The sequence below is a fragment of the Manis pentadactyla genome, chromosome 6 (assembly GCF_030020395.1).
Source record: "Manis pentadactyla isolate mManPen7 chromosome 6, mManPen7.hap1, whole genome shotgun sequence".
NCBI classification, from domain to species: Eukaryota; Metazoa; Chordata; class Mammalia; order Pholidota; family Manidae; genus Manis; species Manis pentadactyla.
In genome coordinates this window covers 42,705,245-42,728,129 of record NC_080024.1, presented here as the reverse complement: position 1 = coordinate 42,728,129, position 22,885 = coordinate 42,705,245, and positions in this window count along the sequence as shown.

Genomic DNA, 22,885 nt, shown 5'->3' with positions numbered 1-22,885 from the left:
TTACATTTGGCAGAAACTCGAAGGCAGGGAGATGAGTGGGAACGCTTTATAGGGGGTGAAAGGGGAATCTCTATTTTACACCCCAACTGGAGACTGTTGGCATGGGGAAGTTGTAGGCAGTCCAAGTACAAGCAGGCATGCTAGATGTTTGGGTAGAGGTGCATATTTTACTATCTCTGGTGGACCTATGTGGGAACCAGGGGCAAAAACTTAGGATGCTATCAGTTATTAATCAAGTTCTAACTGTTCTGTGACAATTATTATGCAGTTAATGTTTGGTTTCCTGGATTGGCTGTTAGAGACAGTGGCCTGACTTCTGTAAGTCCAACTTACAGATAGTAGGTTGGCTTCCTGGGCTCATTACTGTAGATAATGGGTGAGAGTTCTTTTTTTTAATATGTCGTCTGGAAATTTTCCATTTGTATATTCAGTCTTTTAGTGATTCTCTAGTCCAAAGGCAGAAAGATTAAATTCATAAAGGATAAATAGCTATGGTTTATTTAAATTAATACTACTTTTTACATATGTGGCTCTGTTTAATTTTTGAAATATTTAAAAATGTAGAATATTATTGGATCCTTCAAATTAAATTAGGGAAATTGAACAGGGCTGATATTGTCTCCATTTTGTAGTTAAGGAAAACCAGGCTCCAAGAGGAGAGACGGAGGGCTCAGTGATGTGAGTCACCAGCCCCTGAATGTGACCAGGGCTGCGAAGCTGGGCCTCTTGCATCCCTTGCCCAGGGCTGCTGTTATAATCCAGCCTGACCCACAGATTCAGATAATAGGGAACCAAAGTGGGACATTTGTATTATGTTCTATATTTGCATTATTTCACTGCTGAAATTTGATGAGTATTTGCATCTAAATATGAATAAATCAAAGTACAGATTCTTTGAACCATTTCTGTAATTTTTTTTTTACTACAGTCATTCTCAAAGATTCCTTATTCGAATTAAACTTTCGGCATGGTGAATTTTACAACTTGTGATTGTTATGTGATCAGATTTCTGAAAGTACTATTAGGTCTGTGCCACTTTAATACATTTATAACACTTGCTTGGTTCTTTTATTCTATTAGAAGCATTGCATTTCCTGCACACATCAGAAAGATGCCTGAGTTGAGAAACCAACTGAATGAATAAATTAATTCAATACTTACTGAGCAATATGCTAGGTGCTGAAGGCACCCAATGGGGAAAAAAAGCAAAAGATGAAACTCAGTCTCTGCTTTCAGAAAACCCAGATCCTGTTGAGAAGAGCAGATCCATAGAGAGGATATAAGAAAGTGTCGGGGCAGAGATGACCATCTCTCAGCATAGGGTGGTGATATGGGTGGGCGAGGCTTCAGAGGGGTCCTAAACTGAGGAACTAGGGCTCAGGAGAATTCACTGAGCAAACACAGATATAAAGGTATTCAAAACAGGTGAGATAGGAGATACTAGCTAGCTATTGGAAACAGTATTGTTTTTGTTGGAGGGACCAGGAAGGAAGAGGCTACAGCAATTTAGTGGTGTTTCTTGAACACAGTTTTCAGGTGGGAAGTGATGAAGTTATACAGGGGGGAATATTGACAGGGTGGAGAATCTTGTGGGTTATAAGAAGGAGCTTAGACATAATTCTGTGGGTAACTGGCTTCTGGAAGGATTATAGTCAGGTAACATTCAGAACAAGTTTTTATTTTTGTTTTTTTTTGTTTTTAAGTATTCTCTCCATGCATTAGAGAGTTGCTCTCGTATCAATTCCCTGAAAAAAACACTGATGTCAAAACAGGAAGTGAGTAACACTGTTAGGAACATCTTTTTCCATGTGTTTGAAACATGTCTCTATGTACATGACAGACTAGCTATCACATCAATTCCCTGAAAAAAATGCTGTTCTGAACATGCAAGAGGTATCACTCATAAACCATATTTGCTACATGCATTTTTAAACGCTTCTGTACATGTATTACAGAATGGCTATCACATCCATTCCTGAGAAAACACTTGTCTAGATTTGTATTTTAAACAGATCATTTGGCAGTATATGGAGCTTATTCCTCGGGTAGTCAAGGACAAAATCTAGGAGACAAGTGGCAGTAATTCAAGGGCTATGACTAGAGTTTGAATCAAAGTAGTTAAAGTAGATATGACACAAAGTTCAACAGAAGGGAAAGCAAGGTATTCAGAAATAAAATCTGCCTAATCTGCTGAGTGATGGGTTTGGGGAGCAGCAGTTTAAGAAAGGGAGAGTCAAGCTTCTAGCTTGGACGATTGGCTAGACAGGAAGAAATGGTGTCAGTTCAGTGTCTGAATGTTAAATTTGTGTTATCTGTTGGGTATCCAGATAGATGCATGCAGCACACAGTTGGAAAAATGAATCTAAAGCTCAGGAGAATGATCCAGGCTTGTGATAAACTATTTAGAAATCACTAACAATCAGGTGAGTGCTAGTTGAATCCTGGTAGATAAAAATCACAGAAAGAGTAGCTGTAGAATGAGAAGAATAGTGACTAAGCTAGTTAGTACCTTTGAGGCAACCAAGATGGAAAGGAGGAAGGGAAGGTATGAATGACACAGAAATGGTGTTAGGCATGGAACATGACACAGGGAGATGGGCCATTAGTGAAGCCAAGAGAATTCATGATATAAATAAGAGAGTAATCAAAGAGTCATCAAATGACTTAAAAAATGTCTTCTAAATTTCCCAACAGAAAGGCACTAGGTGATTTTAGCAAATGCAATTTTAGGAGACTGGTTGGGCTGAATTCATGTCATTGTAGACAGGGTAATGAATGGATGGAAGATGAGGAAGTAAAACAATTAAGTGTGAAGTGTTTTCTAAGAAGTTTCCTTGAAGATGAGCACAAGGGAAGAGCTATTAATGAAGATTCAGGATTGACTGAGGTTCTCCTCTTCTAATGAGAAAACTGCTTCCTCACAGTATTAATCTGCACACTGCAGAGAAAAAGCCCCATGTTATCTCCATTCCTATTTAATGGTGTCATCTCCAATGCAGGTCTAAGTTTCCAATACTATATTGAAAACATTTTAGTAAAGTATTCTTTAATTTTTAAAGGAATCTGGGGAGGATTTGACTTTCGTTTAACAGAATGTCATTCTGTTAATGCACAGACTCAACAGAGGAGCTAAAGGTCCAGAGCCACAGCACGGAGCCCTTACCAAGGCTGGACAGCAAAGAAGAGGGCATCATGGGGCATCTCCCAGAGAGCCCATCAAAGCTCAGGAATGGGATGGAACACCAGGGCCACCTGTGGTTGTCAGCAGACTGGGAAGATGCTCTGTAAGCCCCCTACCTTGTTAGCATGAAACCACAGTTCAGGTAAGAAAGATAGCAAATGATCTCCCAGATGGTAATTCTCCATGCATCTAGAAATTGCATTTGTGCAGTTGTCACATAGAGAACCATAACCATAGATATCTCCGTCTCTACTTTTAGGGAAAATGTTAAGTAGTTCTTTACACAAAGGGCTCTAATGACCTTTTATGCCCCTCCATGGAGCCTCATTCACAAGGACCCTAGAGAAGTGGATGGTGCTTCATGGAGCTGTGGAATGTGGCAGCTCTGCCATCTTAGAACATCTTGTACTGAATTTCTTCAAACGTATCCGGAGGCCTCATCTATAGCATTTTAGTGTGTGAAGTTTAAGTGATTTAGGGTTTATGTCTTCGTTGCTTCCTAAAAAAGAATTTAGGCAGCTGGGAAAAAATAAACAGTAAGTAAAATTGAGGATAAAAACATAACAAAGGCGATCTGAAGGCTGTAGAGAACATAGATATCATGAGGCCTATCAGTGATGAGCTGAAGTCTGTACCTGGACTTTGATCTTGGTACCATTTCCAAATCTAAGTCAAAAGAGTTAGAAAACATTTTAATCTAATAGACCTGTAAATTTCACAAGTTGAAATTAAAATATGTGATGTAATTTTCATTGTTATTAGATAAATATTACTAAAATTAATTCTGTAAAAGCAGCATATGTTTGCTTTGAACCGATGAATCTTCATGATGGACTCACAGAGAGCTGTCAATTGAAATACCCCCTTGCAGAAATAGATAATAAATACCAGGCAGCTTCCTGCATTTTTCAGGTTTCTATTCCTTAAGAGTGATATGGTTCTGAAGAATAAAACAATCCTTTAATGTTCTCAACTCTGATACTCATCTTGGAAAGCAATTTACATGAATTTAGCCTGTGGTCTCTCTGACAGTCATGCATAAAATTGAAACAGGATGAATGAACTCTGTATTTGGGAGGGGCTGTCTATAGGAGAGTACCCCAGCAAATGTAGAACAATTGCTTCCCCAGACTTAAAATGTAACTTAAAGCTCTGGTGATGTTGCCATGTCATGTATCATATGGGTGGCAACTTAACAGCATGAGTTCAAATCTTGGAGAAACATCATTATGTGAATTTAGCAGAAAGTAAAAAATATATTTTTGATAGGCATATGAGAAGAAGATATCTGTGTATTTTGTCCAAAAGAGAAAGAAAAATAAGGAACAAATATTTTGTAGGGAAAAAAGCCATCTCCCAAGGAATGTTGCCATCATTATTCAATTGAGACTTATGGTTAGTTTTTAACTTATTATTCATATTTTAAAGAATCATCTAAGTATGTGCCAGCTCTATCCAAAGCACATGAGCAATATTGGCTCCTACTGTGACTAGAGATATGAAAACTGAGTGTCTGTTATGTAACAGCCACTGTTCTGTGATCTGAGAGCACAATGATGAATAAGGCATCTTTGCATTTAGATGTTCAAAGTCAAGTACGAGACAAATAGATCATCACAATACAATGTGTTATATACAAATAATATGTGAAACTGAAGATTAATCCATTTTTTCTGGGAGTGTATGATTTTGGCAAGAATAGTGAGAGGCTTTTGGTGGATAAAATAATAATTGCTTGAGGATACTTGAGCTACAGTTTGGACCATCAATTGCTGCTCACCAGTTCAATGATGGAGAAGGAAAGTCTGCCTTCTGGATAAACACCTAAAACATAATGGGGTGGGACCAACTGTTGGTGTGAAAAGTGAGGGAAAATTGACTGAAGAAAATGTAAAGTTGGTTGGGACCAGATAGTAAGAATCCTGAAGGACCTTGTATATTAGATAGAAATGCTTTCAGCACAAGTACCAGTGACCAGTGGCTTAAGGGGAAAATGGCCTGTGTTAACTCCCATAGCATCCAGTCTGGAGATAGGCAGCTCCAGGTGTTTTGCAACTGTTACGTGATGATGTCACTGATGACCCAGGAAGTCTCCATCCTTCTAACTCTCCCCTTCTGCTCCCCTTGATGACTTTTTCCTTATCATGAGCTATGACATTTTGGGCATCATGCCTCTGCAGACACTTTCCTCTTGTTGGTCAAAACTGGGAAACATGTCCTCTGGACCAATTATTGTGTGAGGGGAAATGGATTTCCATGAGCTTATAGAGGGCCTTTTTTTCTCTTAAATCGGGGGAACTTTGACTTGAATCTGGAAATGAAATCATAAGTCTGTGTTCAGAGATGAGGGGAATGATATTACATAAGCAATGGGCAGTGTCTGCCACATCATGGTTAGGTTTTGAGTGTTATTTAGTGGACATTTTATAGCCATTTAAATATTTTTTAGGATAGGTGTAATGTAATACAGTTTTCATCACAAAAGATCCAATGATGACTCTAAGTCTTCAAGAATGGTTGACTGGGAGGCAGTCAATATGAGATGTGGAATAAGCTTTAGGTGAGAAAGTCAGGATTCAAATGTTGATTCTGTTAAGTTAGAAGTGCTCTGGGATATCTAATTGAGAAGCTAGTAGACAGTTGCAATTATAGGTCTGGAGTTGAGACTTATTGGTACTAGAGATTGAGCCTAGAGACTTTTGGAGTGGTGAGAACCCTAAGACTGGGTGATTCTCAACTAGAAGGGCAGGATACTGAATCTGGAGGGGGGAATTCAAATATTTCAAAGTGTGAGCAAAGGAAAAAGAATCTGTGAGATCAATAGAAATGGAACAATTATATGTTCCACATTTAAGCTTTTACTGAACACTTAGTAAGTTGCATAAAAATAGGTCAGCTGTAATATGTCTTGGCACTTTAAAATGAATCTTTCAAGAAATGCAGTGTGCAAATATAATTTATAGCATACTTTCACTTTCTTCCACTGCAAACTCCTGAGGCTGCTGTTACGTTTGATGGCATCTAAAATCTGCTTTCCTGTGTTTTTTAGCTCTGTTTTTAGAGCAGTAAATGGTCTACTGAACAGGGGAAATGACATAAATGTCTTCAACCCCTCACACTCTCCAACTTAGATTATGAAGGAGGCAGATAGAAGGGGAAGAAGAAAAGAGCTCTGTTACACCTTTAATAAGTACATTTTTTATCCATATTGGAAGAAATGTGATATATAAGGGCAAATATCTAGTCATATAGATAATGCCAGTGCAATTTAGGGATTCTTATGTGAAAGCAAATCTGTCAACATGAACACTCAAAAGAGCATTTCAATTACTTGAACTCCCAAATATACCATTGCAAGTGTATCCATCGAGGCTACCCTTATACCAGTTTTGAGGGAGAAAAGGAGAATAGGAAAATGTTTGTTATGTTTGTAGTTTTTATTTTTCTATAAAGAAAGATCCTAAAATGTGCCAATTCTGTACTAGAAAATGTCAGTTCCACTAGCAAAAATATATGAAATGAGACTATCTGAAGTTCCCTCACCTTTTGTGTTTGAAACAAATGATGCACCACTTCAAGAATACTCCTCAGTGAGATGGCCTTGGTCCAGAATAGACAAATAACTAGTGAGGAAAGCATTTTAGAATGAAAGAGAGTAAGTCAGAATTTACTCTTTCTCCTTCCCTTCACACTCTTTCTTCATTATCATCACCTTGCCAATGGGCCACTGGGCCACTCAACTACTAATCCCCCACGTGAAACTCTAGAAATGCAACTGACAAGCCTCCTTCTTGATCAGCCAAGGAACCCAACTCCACACCCGACACTCCGGAGGAGGGAGGAATCCACCAGGTCTTCCTCATGAATCCCCCCAACCTCTGTCAACTTGCTCCTCCCTCCCTCCCTCCTGCTTTACAAGAAGTAGTTTAGCCTCTTGAAATGGTTGTTCTTAACAGCTCTTATGAGGAATGGAGGAATTGCTGAAGTGGAGCGAAGGGATGTGTCAGGAGATCTTAGTTCTGATTAATGTAGCCACTGGTTGCTCTGGTGTTTATTAAAGGCACAGTTGTTTAGTAACTGGGGAATCAGAGATTCCCCAGAGGGTGATTCTTGAAGGAGGTGGAGGACTGGAACCCACATGCCCAAGTAAATAATGGGAAAAAGCAGAAATTATGCAAATAAATATAGTACTAACAAAAATTCAAATCTCCACCACTGAACCAATCAATCAGTAGTTTCCAAGCAGCTTGTATCTAACTGCAGTGGTTTCTGGGGGAGAAAGATGCACACACATACATATGCACATATAGATGCATACACACATACACACATGCTTGTACACACACACAGCATGTACTATATAAAACAATTTCTGCCACTCAAAGATCTATACTTCCTTATTTTAACCATAAATTAATTAATTAGTTTATAATTAAATATATTCATTATTATATATTATTGTTTACTGTATACTTAATGTCATTCAGAAAAGAGAAAATTAGTGTGGGCTTGAAAAAGGATAGAGGGTTTAATGGGAGACATTGAGTTTTAAACCAAGATTATAGCAGGTCTTTAAAAATTCGTTTATTATTATTGAACAGGAATAGATAGAGAACTTTCCACATGGGTGAAGAAGGTGGACAAAGGCTGAGGCAGACCTTTCCAGTCAGGCCATCCTGAGTGAAGAAGTATTTTTGAAAGTAAACTCAGAAAGTCTTAGCTTAATCCTACATAGAACAATCTTAAAAAGACCTCAGCTTCTGTGTGTCCATCCTTGTGTTTTTCTGCTGTTGTGAGAAGGTCTACCCTCGGATGCAAACTGAGATGCCTGGAAGATAGGCAGGTAGCATTAGTGAGTGAATTAGGAGGAGACCCTCCTTCAAAACAGGCATGTTTTAACTGCACATTGCATACATAGGCATGTTCTTCACTCCACCAAGAAAATAATTGCCCCATTTTTTGAAACTTGAAGCCCTTTTGTTCTAAGTCATACATTTCCATATTTGTTTAGAAGCTTAGTCATGGGAAAATATTTCTTCATTGCAAAGAAAATCCATTACATATTAGCAAACATCAGGATTAAATGATGGAAATGCAGGTGACCTGAAAAAACAGGGACATCTCAAGGGGACAGAAGCTCCTTAGTGCCAGCTGATGCCCGCCATGAGAAATACCCACCTACAATTCCCAGATTTAATTCTACCATGTGAAATCTCCCAGTTTTTAAATACAGCTCAATTTTCAGAAAATATTGAATCAAATAATTTACTTCTTCTGGCTAGGTATGCAAAGGCTGACAATTTGCATTTTCTGGTTTGTAAAATCAAGTGATGCCCATTCCATTTGGTGAAGGCATGGCATTGACCCTGAAGCACAGGGTGGTTGGATTATAGTAGAAGCAGCAGGAGCCAGGAGACATCCTGCTCTCCCAGCTTTTATTTTCTAGGAGCTGCAGCTCTTTGAGAAGGCTATGCCAAGGGTAAGAGGGGGTATTAGGAGAGGCACATGGCCTTTGATGATTAGAAGGGATTTCTAAACTCTCAAAGAGGAAGAGAGGCCTGGCATTCCATGAATAGTAAGGACCAGCAGCCTATGAACTCACCGCATCCTGGCAAAGTGGCCAGCATCTCACTGGGAGGGAGGACGGGTGCAGTACACTTTGCATAGGGCTTTTTGTGAGGCTGGACATTAGGCTTTATGGTTCCAACTCCAAAATATGGAACTCAGTACTTTTAGGGGCTCTCTATGCTTGGAAAACAGAACCCTGTGATTCTCAGGTGGACTGAACACTGGAAGAGATCTTATATAGTCTGCACAACAGTTCTAGGCCTTTTCATGACCCATTGCAGGAAAGCATTTTCCACCACTGTTAATGAGTCAGTCCTTCATATCCAAAAGCAGTCCTGGGCACACAGTTTCACAGAAGTAAAGACAGATATGGATTTGATTTCATTTAATGAACACAAAGAAATGCACCATTTCTTGCATACCACATTTGCAGAATAAATTTTTACAAATTATAATGCATGCATAAAGTATAATACAGTGGCTGAGCACTGAGGTTTGGGCATCCAGCAGACCTAGATTTAAATCTAAATTCTATTTTATTTGTGATTACATGTCCCTTCATCTCTCTGAGCTTCATTTATAAAAGATAGATGAAAATGGTACCTAACTCATAAATACTATTGAGAATTAAAGTTGAGAATTAAATGAGATAACATATTAACACACTTAGTGTGGTGTCTGGAACGCAGTGATCATTAAATAAATATTAATCATCATTAGGATTCCAGATACCTTCACAGATATCTTTGCAACAGAGCAGGAGAGCCTCTGGTCTGGGGCAATGTAGGCATTTGAGCAGACCTTGAACTAAGCAGGATTTAGACAGAGGAGGTAGGAAGAGAGACGTGCATCAGTGGAGCCGTGGGTTGTTTTGCCAGGGACGGTGAGAGCTCCAGCCCCCACATGGCGCTGAGCACACCCATACCCCAAACTATAGTTCATAAATCATTTGGAGCCCTAATTCATATTCTAATCATATAATTTAAGATTGGGAAAACCACAAGTATATTAGGGCACAAGCTGAAGGCCTAGAGTGTATACCTGGGAAGGATGGGGGCCATTTAATATAAGTAGCACAAAATTAGGATTTAGAAAAGGGAACTGCAATGGAATCTTAAGAGTGTAGTCTTTGAATAGTGAATTTTTACCAGTTGATTTATAAGGAATGCTTTCATCTTGAAAATTCTGAAACATGTTTACTGTACTGTACTTGATAATGCGGGAGTCACTGGCTAGTTTTGCTGATAAACCTCCTGGAAGCTCTAACTCAACAGCATTCATGATTCAGTCCTTCATACTCAAGAAGAGTCCCATGCACACAAACCTAGAGAAGTGAAAAACAGGTGAGCAGTGTAGCTGGGCAGCAGGACTGGGAACTGAGGTACAGTATTTATGACAATTCCTGGCAAACCATAATTAATCCATGTAGTTTGCCCCCCCACCACCTCGCCACCTTCCTTTTCTATGCAAGCAACTCATGCTTTGCAACAATGTTAGTAAATTAATATTTTGGTGGTAATGACTTGAGGAAATTACATAACATACTGTGCTCTGATTTCTCTATCTTTACAGAAAAGATAAAAGAAATGTCATGGTGTAGGTCTTTATGAGATTTAAATTTTAAAATGCATAGACATGCCTAGTATAAAGCTGGCTTATAATAGCTAGTAGACCAAAGTTTATTCTGTTAGCATTGAATTTTACTGCAGAAGTCTCTGATTTTTTTTTCTAGGCCCAAGACTGAAACATTTCCTTTGGAAAGCTCTGTTCATTGCAAATATAATATAAGGTTTTCTTCAGCTACACATAATATAACTGGCCATAGGACTACTATTCATGCAACAGCCTGTGCTTTGTTTATTTGCGCATTTTCCAATCAAGATTGTAGGACAGTGTGATGGCTGTTTTTGGATCCCTTTGAGTTTGCATTTATTAAATTTAGAGAAAGGGGTAGATGCAGGGTTTAAAACTTGGTTGCTGCATTATGCAAAGTTATGAAAAAGTAATCTTAATTTCTCACAGTGTTTCTATACTGCTTGATGGTAAGAATGGGATTTAAAATCATCTTGGCAAGGATGTGGAAATCACATGAAAATTTGATAGTCCCAAATGTATACATTTTCCTTAATAATAGTCAACTTAGTCTTCATCCATCCATCCATTCATTCCCTTTGTGTTTATTTTCTAAGAAATAGTTATTCAGCATCTACTCCGTACTATGCATGGGCTAGACAGGGTTGCAGGGTGTGCAAGGTAAATATGGCCAGCTGGACCCTGTACTCTCAGAGCACCTAGTCTAGCAAGGAAGACAGGAACAAAAATACAGATTCTTATAAATGTTATGGAGAGGAAATACTTGATTTATTTTCTGGCTAAAAGGAAGGCATTTCAGGCAAGTTTCCTAAAGAAAGTGGTATTTAATTTGATACTGGCATGACAAGCTGGAGCTTGACAAGGAAGAGGGTATTGAGTGTTCCCTGCAGCCCACTTACTGAGGTGTGGATGAAAAAGATTTATTTTTGGAACCTGATTAGTGTTAAACATTTTAATATGCTACATGATTCCCAAACTATTTCCTCTTCTCTTTCCTCCATTTCTTCATGTGGACTGGCAGCTTTGGGATGCTATTGTGGCAGTAACGGTCCCAATTACTCCCCTCTCTGTATTCACACCCTTTGCAATGTGCTTTTTGTAGTTCATTATCAAGAGTAAGGCCTATTTCCTGCCCCTTGAACCTGGGTAGTCTTTGTGTCTTGCACTGACCAATAGAATGAGATGCAAGTGACTTTGGGCCAATTCTGGGCCCCAGTCTCAAGAGGCCGTGAGGGCTGGTTCTTTTCCAGCCCTTGCGAGGTGGTGCACCATGTAAACAAACTTGAGCTAGCCAGTTGGAGAATGAGACAGATGTGGAAGAAAGCCAACAGCCTTCTGCCAGCCAACCCCCAAACATGTAAGAAAGCTCAGCATGACATAGCAGTAACACCTAGTTGGCCCACAGCTGACTACAGAGACAAGTGAGCTCAGCCCAAGACCAGAAGAACCACCAGCTGATCCATGGATTCGTGAATAAAACTAAATGAGCGTCATTTTAAGTTACTGAGTTGGGACGTAGTGTGAAATAAGTAACTGATAGAAATACCCTGGTCTGTTTGAATTTTGCTGGCTTTCCCTCATATAGAAATGCCTTGTTATTATGACCTTATGAGTAGAGCATGCTCACTGAGAAACGAACAGTCAAAACAAAAACGGAACATCCACTCTCCCATCTTTTGCCTCACCATCTCACTTTTGAAAGCATTGCTTTTAACTGTCATGGTTGCATCATTTAGGGCCTGTGTATTGCTAAGCACTACAAGGTCTCTTATATTTATTTTTACTATGCAACAGGAACAAGAAGTCAATCTGGTAGAGTTCAGGCCTCTACTGTAGTTTGGGCTTCGCTGTAGGATACTAACTTCCTGCTTGGCTCCACAACACCCCCAGGCAGCTGGGGGCTTCAGTGTCTGTGACCCTCAAGGCTTTCATTCTGTACTGTCAGCTCCGGCAGCAGAAGAGTTTTCCACATTTGCTGTCCTTCCCAGTCATAATTGGGTGCTTGCTTATTTCCTCAGGGAACATTGGCCAGATCCCAGTTACTAGGTTCTGCTTAGCATTTTACACACTAGAGTTTGACTTTCCCTTTCTGAATTCTAGTAGTGAACACATAACAGAATTCTCATTTGTACACAACCATATCCCCAGTAGCCCCACTTTTATGTCTCCGTGGAAAACTAACTTCTGCCTGCTAGAATTTGCATTAATCAGAGAAATAGTTTTATTTATATTTCTCCTGATACTTGTGATACAGCTTTGAGAAACAACCAGAAAAGGAGAACTTGGAATGAGTTAACTATTTTAAATAGCCATAGTATATCTTTATAGGTTTTGAATGTAAATAAATAGGTTATAAAATGTGGAAGGCTAATTAAAAAAATGATAGTAGGCCATGACTGTCACGTTCCAAAGCAAAAAGCTGGACCATTGAAGCAGAATTTGCAAAAAGGAAGTGATCAAAATGAGTTTTTCTGTCCTTAACTGAACTCTCTAGTCTCAGAATGTGGTTACAAGCTAAGAGGCTAGACACCAGGTATTAGACTTATGATAGAGTTTGTACGTGTGTGTATGATGAATCTCCATCCATGACAGAGGAGGGATGAGAAGTGAGAAGCGTCTCCCCCAGTGGAAAATAAAGTGAGAGACTTTAGTGGGACCTGGGAATCTTATTATTTGTTTTAATCATTGGAGGTATATAGTAAAAAAAAAAGTAACAGCAGTTAGGTAAATGACCTATGACCACAGAGCAGAAAATTGCTTAGCAAGTTACTCCAGCCACTGATGATGGGTTAAAGATGTGGGCCAAGTGTGCTTCCCATGGACCCAATTAGGCCATGAAGAGAAACCCTGGAGGTGGCTTAAGTCATGTGGCTGCCCAGAGCAACAAGGACTCTCGGTGTAAGGTCAAGGTGCACTTCGGGATGCCCAGTAGACAGACAGCAAGGAGATCTCCAGGTGGAGATCATGGGAGGCCTCCAGGGTCATGTGAAAGCAGCCCCAGAGTGAGAGGTGTTCACCTCTCTTTCTGTCCCTGCTAATCCCTGCTATAGCCACAGAGTGAGACGCCAGTACATGCTAATGCCAGTCAAGACCTTTCCTGTTCCCTCTCCCCTCCCCTTCATCCTACCTCTGCCCCTGTGGGGGCAAACACAGGAGGGACCAAATGGGGGGCTATCTCCTCTGTGTGCTATTTAGCAGGGTTAATTGGCCAGGAGAGAAGTGTTTTCTTGAAATAAAGTTCCAATTGTAGTTAATGCAAGGAGCTAGGCATTTCAATTATTTCCAAAATACATTCTGGGACTTCAAGAAACTGAAGGATTTTTAATTATCAAAATGCAAAGGAAAAGCTCTGGGACTTGGTCTAGGGTTCATCCAAAGGGCAAGAAAGAACTGCCAACCCCACCCCCACCCCAACCCCACCACCAGGTAGTTGGAACTGTTTGTGGGGAGCAAAAAATGACTGTTTTCTGTTTGTATCTAGGGTCTTCAATGTTCAGATTGTGTCTAAGGTCTTCCATGTTCAAATTAACAGCTAAATGAACAAGTTTAAGGAAAACAGGACCCTATATAATTAAAAAATTTGCTGTAAGATTATTGCAAATTATATTTACCCTGAATTACAAAATTTAAGTTTATCACCTTTGTGGATAATATTTGAGCCATTTAAAATTTTGTGACCAAACTGAAGCTCATGAGAAATCAAATATATTATGTAGACTTCTGATAAATAGCAGATTCGAACGGATTTCAGGTTCCTGATCCGTTCTGCTGCATTTTCCCCATGATTTAATTAGGTTGGGGTTCCCTATTCCCACCTCCACGATCATGAATTCATTCATTTATTCAGCCATTCATTTATTCACTTTTATTTTTTTCAATATAAAGTACTAAACATTGAGCACGTGCCAATGGGGGTGGCAGCTACTAATCACAAAGATTAAAAATGTAATTACAATCTGTGACAAAAGCCCTGGGCCAAGAAAGATGACACCATACTCCCTGTGGACTCTGTTACATGACTTCCTGACAACATGGGAACTGAGATGTCAGGTGAATTAGGAGAAAGAGAGATCAAAGGAGAGGATCAGGAGGTGCAGTGACCCTGTGACACTAGAATGTGTGTGGGAGAGTGGCTGGGGAGAAGAGAGCAGGGTAGCATGGCGAGTGGGGAAGCCTAGTGCCTGGCAAGGGCTGGCTGAGCTGGCCACATTGGTAATTCAGGTCTAACCTAAAAATGACAGGAAACCATTTATGGATTTTAAACTCAAGGTTTGTGTGAACTGATTTACAAAGTCAGCTAATGCATTATCATCTTAAACCAAGGGAAGCAGAATTACAAAGATAAATATGTTGCCCCAAATAACCCGCTTCATAAATCCAAAGTAGAAATGTTTTCTCTACTCTCCAGCCCATGAAATTTCTCTGTTCGTATAACTAATGGAGAGATACTTATAACTGATTGTTTTGATATAGCTAAAAATTAATTCTAGAGAACCTGAGTGCTCAGTTGTCTTTTCACCTAAAAAATAGCCCTGATGGTGTCTGCCTTCAAGGAGCTTCTGCACATATGATGGGGATGGTTTTTTACAGCAGGAAGGCATTTTTGCCCCCTGATTCAATAAGACAGAACACTAGACTGTTTTTCCGTAGTTCACGGGATTTTTTTTGAAACCACTTATTTTCTTTTTCCTAGCAAGATTGTTTGTTAAAGTTACAGGAGCAGTTGAGAATCAAGGAATTTGGTGACATTAACTGATATTATGTGTGTTTAAAGCCATGTGTGGGTTTTAAGCTTGGGTCTTATTTGATTTAGTTTGCAAAGACTGATAACTTCTTTCATATGCTATATATAACTATATGTGTGAGACACACACACACACACACACAGAGTCCCATAAACTTAATTTCTACTGAACATGGGCATAGCCCCTGAGATTATATCCTATGCTACACCATAAAACTGTTGGAAAGAATACAACTGTTTAGTAATTTCATTCTTGTTGAAGAAATTCTAAATATCCAACTACTCTCTGATTCTCTTGGGGAAAAATAATTAACGAGGCATAAGCAATTCAGAAAATGCAGAAGGTGCCTTCATCTTACTTGCCTCTCAATAGATTAATCCTTGTTAAGAACCATGATCACAATGCGCAGGCTCAAATTCTGACGGTAGTGCCAGATCCTTGTGTCTTTCATGGCAAGGAACCTGGCCCCACCCTGTGCCGCCAGGAGACCTCCCTGACATTGGTCCTAGTTGGCAGCTGCAGGTACAATGCACCAATAGTATTCACAAAGAATGCCTGTTTCGGTGAAAAGCCATAAAAGACATTATAAAGAAGAAGGTTGAGACTTATGCTGGACATTTACAGGGACTCATTCTGGAATCTTTGTAAACCGAAGAGGATACATGTCAAATAATATTTGCACTGCCATCTACTATCCAAGACAGGCATTGCAATTTCCTCTGTTTTTTAAACATCAAAATCAACAGAAGTCTGTTCTGTATTTTGGATACTTGAGAAAGGTAAAGAAATGGAGGAAAAGTTTGGTTTTTTTAATAAGAAATGTATAAATAATTCATCTTACACTGGCTTCATTCCTTAAAATGTGGTTTAAAATAAGTCATTCAATAAGCACTTCGTGAATCTTTACCAGGGATCAGTTATGTTACTCAGGAGAAATACAGTGTGGAATGAGATACACAGGGAAGCCTGTACTCACAGAGCATACAGGTTACTATAGAAGGAAAGGGAAGGAAGCGGGAAGGAATATGGACACCAGAGAGAGAGTGGAGTGGCATGATTAAGCTCCTAGAATGAAAGAAGAAGTGCAGAACTTTAAGAGAACCCAATGCACTATGGCAGCGGCAAGACTAGAGATGACCTGATTATGTAAGCTGAACCATGTGTCCCACTGAGGAAGCAGTTTAGATTCTATGATATTAGAAGAGGAGATGAAAGATCAGATTCATCTTTTTTTTTTTTTTTTAATAATTATTTTTTATTGAAGGGTAGTTGACGCACAGTATTACATTACATTAGTTTCAAGTGTACAACACAGTGGTAGAACATTTATATACATAATTCTAGGTTCCAGCTATCACCCTACCAAGCTGTTACAATATCTTGACTATATTCCTTATGCTATACATTACATCCCGGTTACTTATTTATTTTACCATTGGAAGTCTGTCCGTTTTTTTTTTTTTTGTGAGGGCATCTCTCATATTTATTGATCAAATGGTTGTTAACGACAATAAAATTCTGTATAGGGGAGTCAATGCTCAATGCACAATCATTAATCCACCTCAAGCCTAATTTTCGTCAGTCTCCAATCTTCTGAGGCATAACAAACAAGTTCTTACATGTAGAACAAATTCTTACATAATGAATAAGTTACATAGTGAACAGTACAAGGGCAGTCATCACAGAAACTTTCGGTTTTGCTCATGCATTATGAACTCTAAACAGTCATTTCAAATATGAATACTCATTTGGTTTTTATACTTGATTTATATGTGGATACCACATTTCTCTCTTTATTATTATTATTTTTAATAAAATGCTGAAGTGGTAGGTAGATACAAGATAAAGGTAGAAAACATAGTTTAGTGTTGTAAGAGAGCACATGTAGATGATCAGGTGTGTGCCTGTAGACTATGTGTTAATCCAAGCTAGACAAGGGCAATAAAACATCCACGTATGCAGAAGATTTCTCTCAGAACAGGGGGGGTGAGGTTCTAAGCCTCACCTCTGTTGATCCCCAATTTCTCACCTGATGGCCCCCCTGCGACTGTGCCTGTCTTAGGTTGTTCCTCCCTTGAGGAATCTTACCCGTCTCTGGCTAACCAGTCATCTTCCGGGGCCATACAGGGAAATGTGAAGTTGATAACTGAGAGGGACGCTTTATTGTTTGAAAAGGTTAGCTTTTTACTTCTTTGCATATTTATGCCCTGTGGCTTCTATGCCCAGCATTTGTCTTGAGGTATCTTTACCACTTGGAGGAGTTATGATACTCGGTAAATTTGATATGAGGCACGAATTCTATTTAAGGGTTGTAATTAGGAAGGAAGAAGAAAAGCTATAGAAGTAGCAGGCGGAAGAAAACATGGAAGATTGATTATTTCTTTGACATATCTTCTTGTAGAGTAACTTCAGCATATATAGGTTTTAAGCTACTACTTAAATTGCGCACACACATTAACATAATAGGACTATAGTTACATAACCAAAGCATATCTGTAATTACCAGCCATCTCCAGTGAAACCAAGAAAACCATTAAGGCACCTTAGGCATTTGTGAAAACTTATCTATGATATTGTGGATATTGTCCAACTGAACTTGAACAGTCTGAGAGAAATCAGACAAATTAAAACAACCCATTCCTGGGGACTGTTCACATGCCATATGTTCTTTTAACAGTAAATAGTCTGTAGTTGTAAGAGTTTGGAGCGCTACAATTTGCACTTCTCCAAATTCTTGGTTGAGTTCCAACAGTATAGATCCAGTCAAATTTGTTGTTTTACTGTATGCACAGGCCAGCTTAGATATCTCCTTCCTCATTCCCATGGCAAGTCCAGGAACTGGTGGGATGAGCGCATCTACAGCTGTAGCAGTGCGTGGATCTTTGTTGGGGTTTTTTGCTGATCATCTTCTGGCATGAGTCTTCCAGAGAGTGCAGATGTTGGAAGTTCTTTTTCATATCGTATCTTAGTTCATTTTCGGGGTAGCCCAATTAGGCTTTGATCCTCTGTATAAACACAAACAGACCCTTTGCCTACACTTTTATATGCCCTTTATACCCTTGTGCCCTTGTGTAGAACTCGTTGGAGGTTACCACACAGGAACTGCCCTTTTTTTTTTTTTTTGCTTTGTTTTTGGTATCACTAATCTACACTTACATGACGAATATTATGTTTACTAGGCTCTCCCCTATACCAGGTCTCCCCTATAAACCCCTTTACAGTCACTGTCCTTCAGCATAGCAAAATGTTGTAGAATCACTACTTGCCTTCTCTGTGTTGTACAGCCCTCCCTTTTCTCCTACCCCCCCATGTATGTTAATCTTAATACCCCCCTACTTCTCCCCCCCTTATCCCTCCCTACCCACCCATCCTCCCCAGTCCCTTTCCCTTTGGTACCTGTTAGTCCATTCTTGAGTTCTGTGATTCTGCTGCTGTTTTGTTCCTTCAGTTTTTCCTTTGTTCTTATATTCCACAGATGAGTGAAATCATTTGGTATTTCTCTTTCTCCGCTTGGCTTGTTTCACTGAGCATAATACCCTCCAGCTCCATCCATGTTGCTGCAAATGATTGGATTTGCCCTTTTCTTATGGCTGAGTAGTATTCCATTGTGTATATGTACCACATCTTCTTTATCCATTCATCTATTGATGGACATTTAGGTTGCTTCCAATTCTTGGCTATTGTAAATAGTGCTGCAATAAACATAGGGGTGCATCTGTCTTTCTCAAACTTGATTGCTGCGTTCTTAGGGTAAATTCCTAGGAGTGCAATTCCTGGGTCAAATGGTAAGTCTGTTTTGAGCATTTTGATATACCTCCATACTGCTTTCCACAATGGTTGAACTAGTTTACATTCCCACCAGCAGTGTAGGAGGGTTCCTCTTTCTCCACAGCCTCGCCAACATTTGTTGTTGTTTGTCTTTTGGATGGCAGCCATCCTTACTGGTGTGAGGTGATACCTCATTGTAGTTTTAATTTGCATTTCTCTGATAATTAGCGATGTGGAGCATGTTTTCATGTGTCTGTTGGCCATCTGTATTTCTTTTTTGGAGAACTGTCTGTTCAGTTCCTCTGCCCATTTTTTAATTGGGTTATTTGTTTTTTGTTTGTTGAGGCGTGTGAGCTCCTTATATATTCTGGACGTCAAGCCTTTATCGGATGTGTCATTTTCAAATATATTCTCCCATACTGTAGGGATCCTTCTTGTTCTATTGATGGTGTCTTTTGCTGTACAGAAGCTTTTCAGCTTAATATAGTCCCACTTACTCATTTTTGCTGTTGTTTTCCTTGCCCGGGGAGATATGTTCAAGAAGAGGTCACTCATGTTTATGTCTAAGAGGTTTTCGCCTATGTTTTCTTCCAAGAGTTTAATGGTTTCATGGCTTACATTCAGGTCTTTGATCCATTTTGAGTTTACTTTTGTATATGGGGTTAGACAATGGTCCAGTTTCATTCTCCTACATGTAGCTGTCCAGTTTTGCCAGCACCACCTGTTGAAGAGACTGTCATTTCGCCATTGTATGTCCATGGCTCCTTTATCAAATATTAATTGACCATATATGTCTGGGTTAATGTCTGGATTCTCTAGTCTGTTCCATTGGTCTGTGGCTCTGCTCTTGTGCCAGTACCAAATTGTCTTGATTACTATGGCTTTATAGTAGAGCTTGAAGTTGGGGAGTGAGATCCCCCCTACTTTATTCTTCTTTCTCAGGATTGCTTTGGCTATTCGGGGTCTTTGGTGTTTCCATATGAATTTTTGACTTATTTGTTCCAGTTCATTGAAGAATGTTGCTGGTAGTTTCATAGGGATTGCATCAAATCTGTATATTGCTTTGGGCAGGATGGCCATTTTGACGATATTAATTCTTCCTAGCCACGAGCATGGGATAAGTTTCCATCTGTTAGTGTCCCCTTTAATTTCTCTTAAGAGTGACTTGTAGTTTTCAGAGTATAAGTCTTTCACTTCTTTGGTTAGGTTTATTCCTAGGTATTTTATTTTTTTTGATGCAATTGTGAATGGAGTTGTTTTCCTGATTTCTCTTTCTGTTGGTTCATTGTTAGTATATAGGAAAGCCACAGATTTCTGTGTGTTGATTTTGTATCCTGCAACTTTGCTGTATTCCGATATCAGTTCTAGTAGTTTTGGGGTGGAGTCTTTAGGGTTTTTTATGTACAGTATCATGTCATCTGCAAATAGTGACAGTTTAACTTCTTCTTTACCAATCTGGATTACTTGTATTTCTTTGCTTTGTCTGATTGCCGTGGCTAGGACCTCCAGTACTATGTTAAATAACAGTGGAGAGAGTGGGCATCCCTGTCTAGTTCCCGATCTCAGAGGAAATGCTTTCAGCTTCTCGCTGTTCAATATAATGTTGGCTGTGGGTTTATCATAGATGGCCTTTATTATGTTGAGGTACTTGCCCTCTATTCCCATTTTGCTGAGAGTTTTTAACATGAATGGATGTTGAATTTTGTCAAATGCTTTTTCAGCATCTATGGAGATGATCATGTGGTTTTTGTCTTTCTTTTTGTTGATGTGGTGGATGATGTTGATGGACTTTCGAATGTTGTACCATCCTTGCATCCCTGGGATGAATCCCACTTGGTCATGGTGTATGATCCTTTTGATGTATTTTTGAATTCGGTTTGCTAATATTTTGTTGAGTATTTTTGCATCTACGTTCATCAGTGATATTGGTCTGTAGTTTTCTTTTTTGGTGGGGTCTTTGCCTGGTTTTGGTATTAGGGTGATGTTAGCTTCGTAGAATGAGTTTGGGAGTATCCCCTCCTCCTCTATTTTTTGGAAAACTTTAAGGAGAATGGGTATTATGTCTTCCCTGTATGTCTGATAAAATTCCGAGGTAAATCCATCTGGCCCGGGGGTTTTGTTCTTTGGTAGTTTTTTGATTACCGCTTCAATTTCGTTGCTGGTAATTGGTCTGTTTAGATTTTCTGTTTCTTCCTGGGTCAGTCTTGGAAGGTTGTATTTTTCTAGGAAGTTGTCCATTTCTCCTAGGTTTCCCAGCTTGTTAGCATATAGGTTTTCATAGTATTCTCCAATAATTCTTTGCATTTCCGTGGGGTCCGTCCTGATTTTTCCTTTCTCGTTTCTGATACTGTTGATTTGTGTTGACTCTCTTTTCTTCTTAATAAGTCTGGCTAGAGGCTTATCTATTTTGTTTATTTTCTCGAAGAACCAGCTCTTGGTTTCATTGATTTTTGCTATTGTTTTATTCTTCTCAATTTTATTTATTTCTTCTGTGATCTTTATTATGTCCCTCCTTCTGCTGACCTTAGGCCTCATCTGTTCTTCTTTTTCCAATTTCGATAATTGTGACATTAGACCATTCATTTGGGATTGCTCTTCCTTTTTTAAATATGCTTGGATTGCTATATACTTTCCTCTTAAGACTGCTTTTGCTGTGTCCCACAGAAGTTGGGGCTTAGTGTTGTTGTTGTCATTTGTTTCCATATATTGCTGGATCTCCATTTTGATTTGGTCATTGATCCATTGATTATTTAGGAGCGTGTTGTTAAGCCTCCATGTGTTTGTGAGCCTCTTTGCTTTCTTTGTACAGTTTATTTCTAGTTTTATGCCTTTGTGGTCTGAAAAGTTGGTTGGTAGGATTTCAATCTTTTGGAATTTTCTGAGGCTCTTTTTGTGGCCTAGTATGTGGTCTATTCTGGAGAATGTTCCATGTGCACTTGAGAAGAATGTATATCCCGCTGCTTTTGGATGTAGAGTTCTATAGATGTCTATTAGGTCCATCTGCTCTACTGTGTTGTTCAGTGCTTCCGTGTCCTTACTTATTTTCTGCCCAGTGGATCTATCCTTTGGGGTGAGTGGTGTGTTGAAGTCTCCTAGAATGAATGCATTGCAGTCTATATCCCCCTTTAGTTCTGTTAGTATTTGTTTCACATATGCTGGTGCTCCTGTGTTGGGTGCATATATATTTAGAATGGTTATATCCTCTTGTTTGACTGAGCCCTTTATCATTATGTAGTGTCCTTCTTTATCCCTTGTTACTTTCTTTGTTTTGAAGTCTATTTTGTCTGATATTAGTACTGCAACCCCTGCTTTCTTCTCACTGTTGTTTGCTTGAAATATGTTTTTCCATCCCTTGACTTTTAGTCTGTACATGTCTTTGGGTTTGAGGTGAGTTTCTTGTAAGCAGCATATAGATGGGTCTTGCTTTTTTATCCATTCTGTTACTCTGTGTCTTTTGATTGGTGCATTCAACCCATTAACATTTAGGGTGACTATTGAAAGATATGTACTTATTGCCATTGCAGGCTTTAAATTCGTGGTTACCAAAGGTTCAAGGTTAGCCTCTTTAGTATCTTACTGCCTAACTTAGCTCACTTATTGAGCTGTTATATACACTATCTGGAGATTCTTTTCTTCTCTCCCTTCTTGTTCCTCCTCCTCGATTCTTCATATGTTGGGTGTTTTGTGCTGTGCTCTTTCTAGGAGTGCTCCCATCTAGAGCAGTCCCTGTAAGATGTTCTGTAGAGGTGGTTTGTGGGAAGCAAATTCCCTCAGCTTTTGTTTGTCTGGGAATTGTTTAATCCCACCGTCATATTTGAATGATAGTCGTGCTGGATACAGTATCCTTGGTTCAAGGCCCTTCTGTTTCATTGTATTAAATATATCATGCCATTCTCTTCTGGCCTGTAGGGTTTCTGTTGAGAAATCTGACGTTAGCCTGATGGGTTTCCCTTTATAGGTGACCTTTTTCTCTCTAGCTGCCTTTAACACTCTTTCCTTGTCCTTGATCTTTGCCATTTTAATTATTATG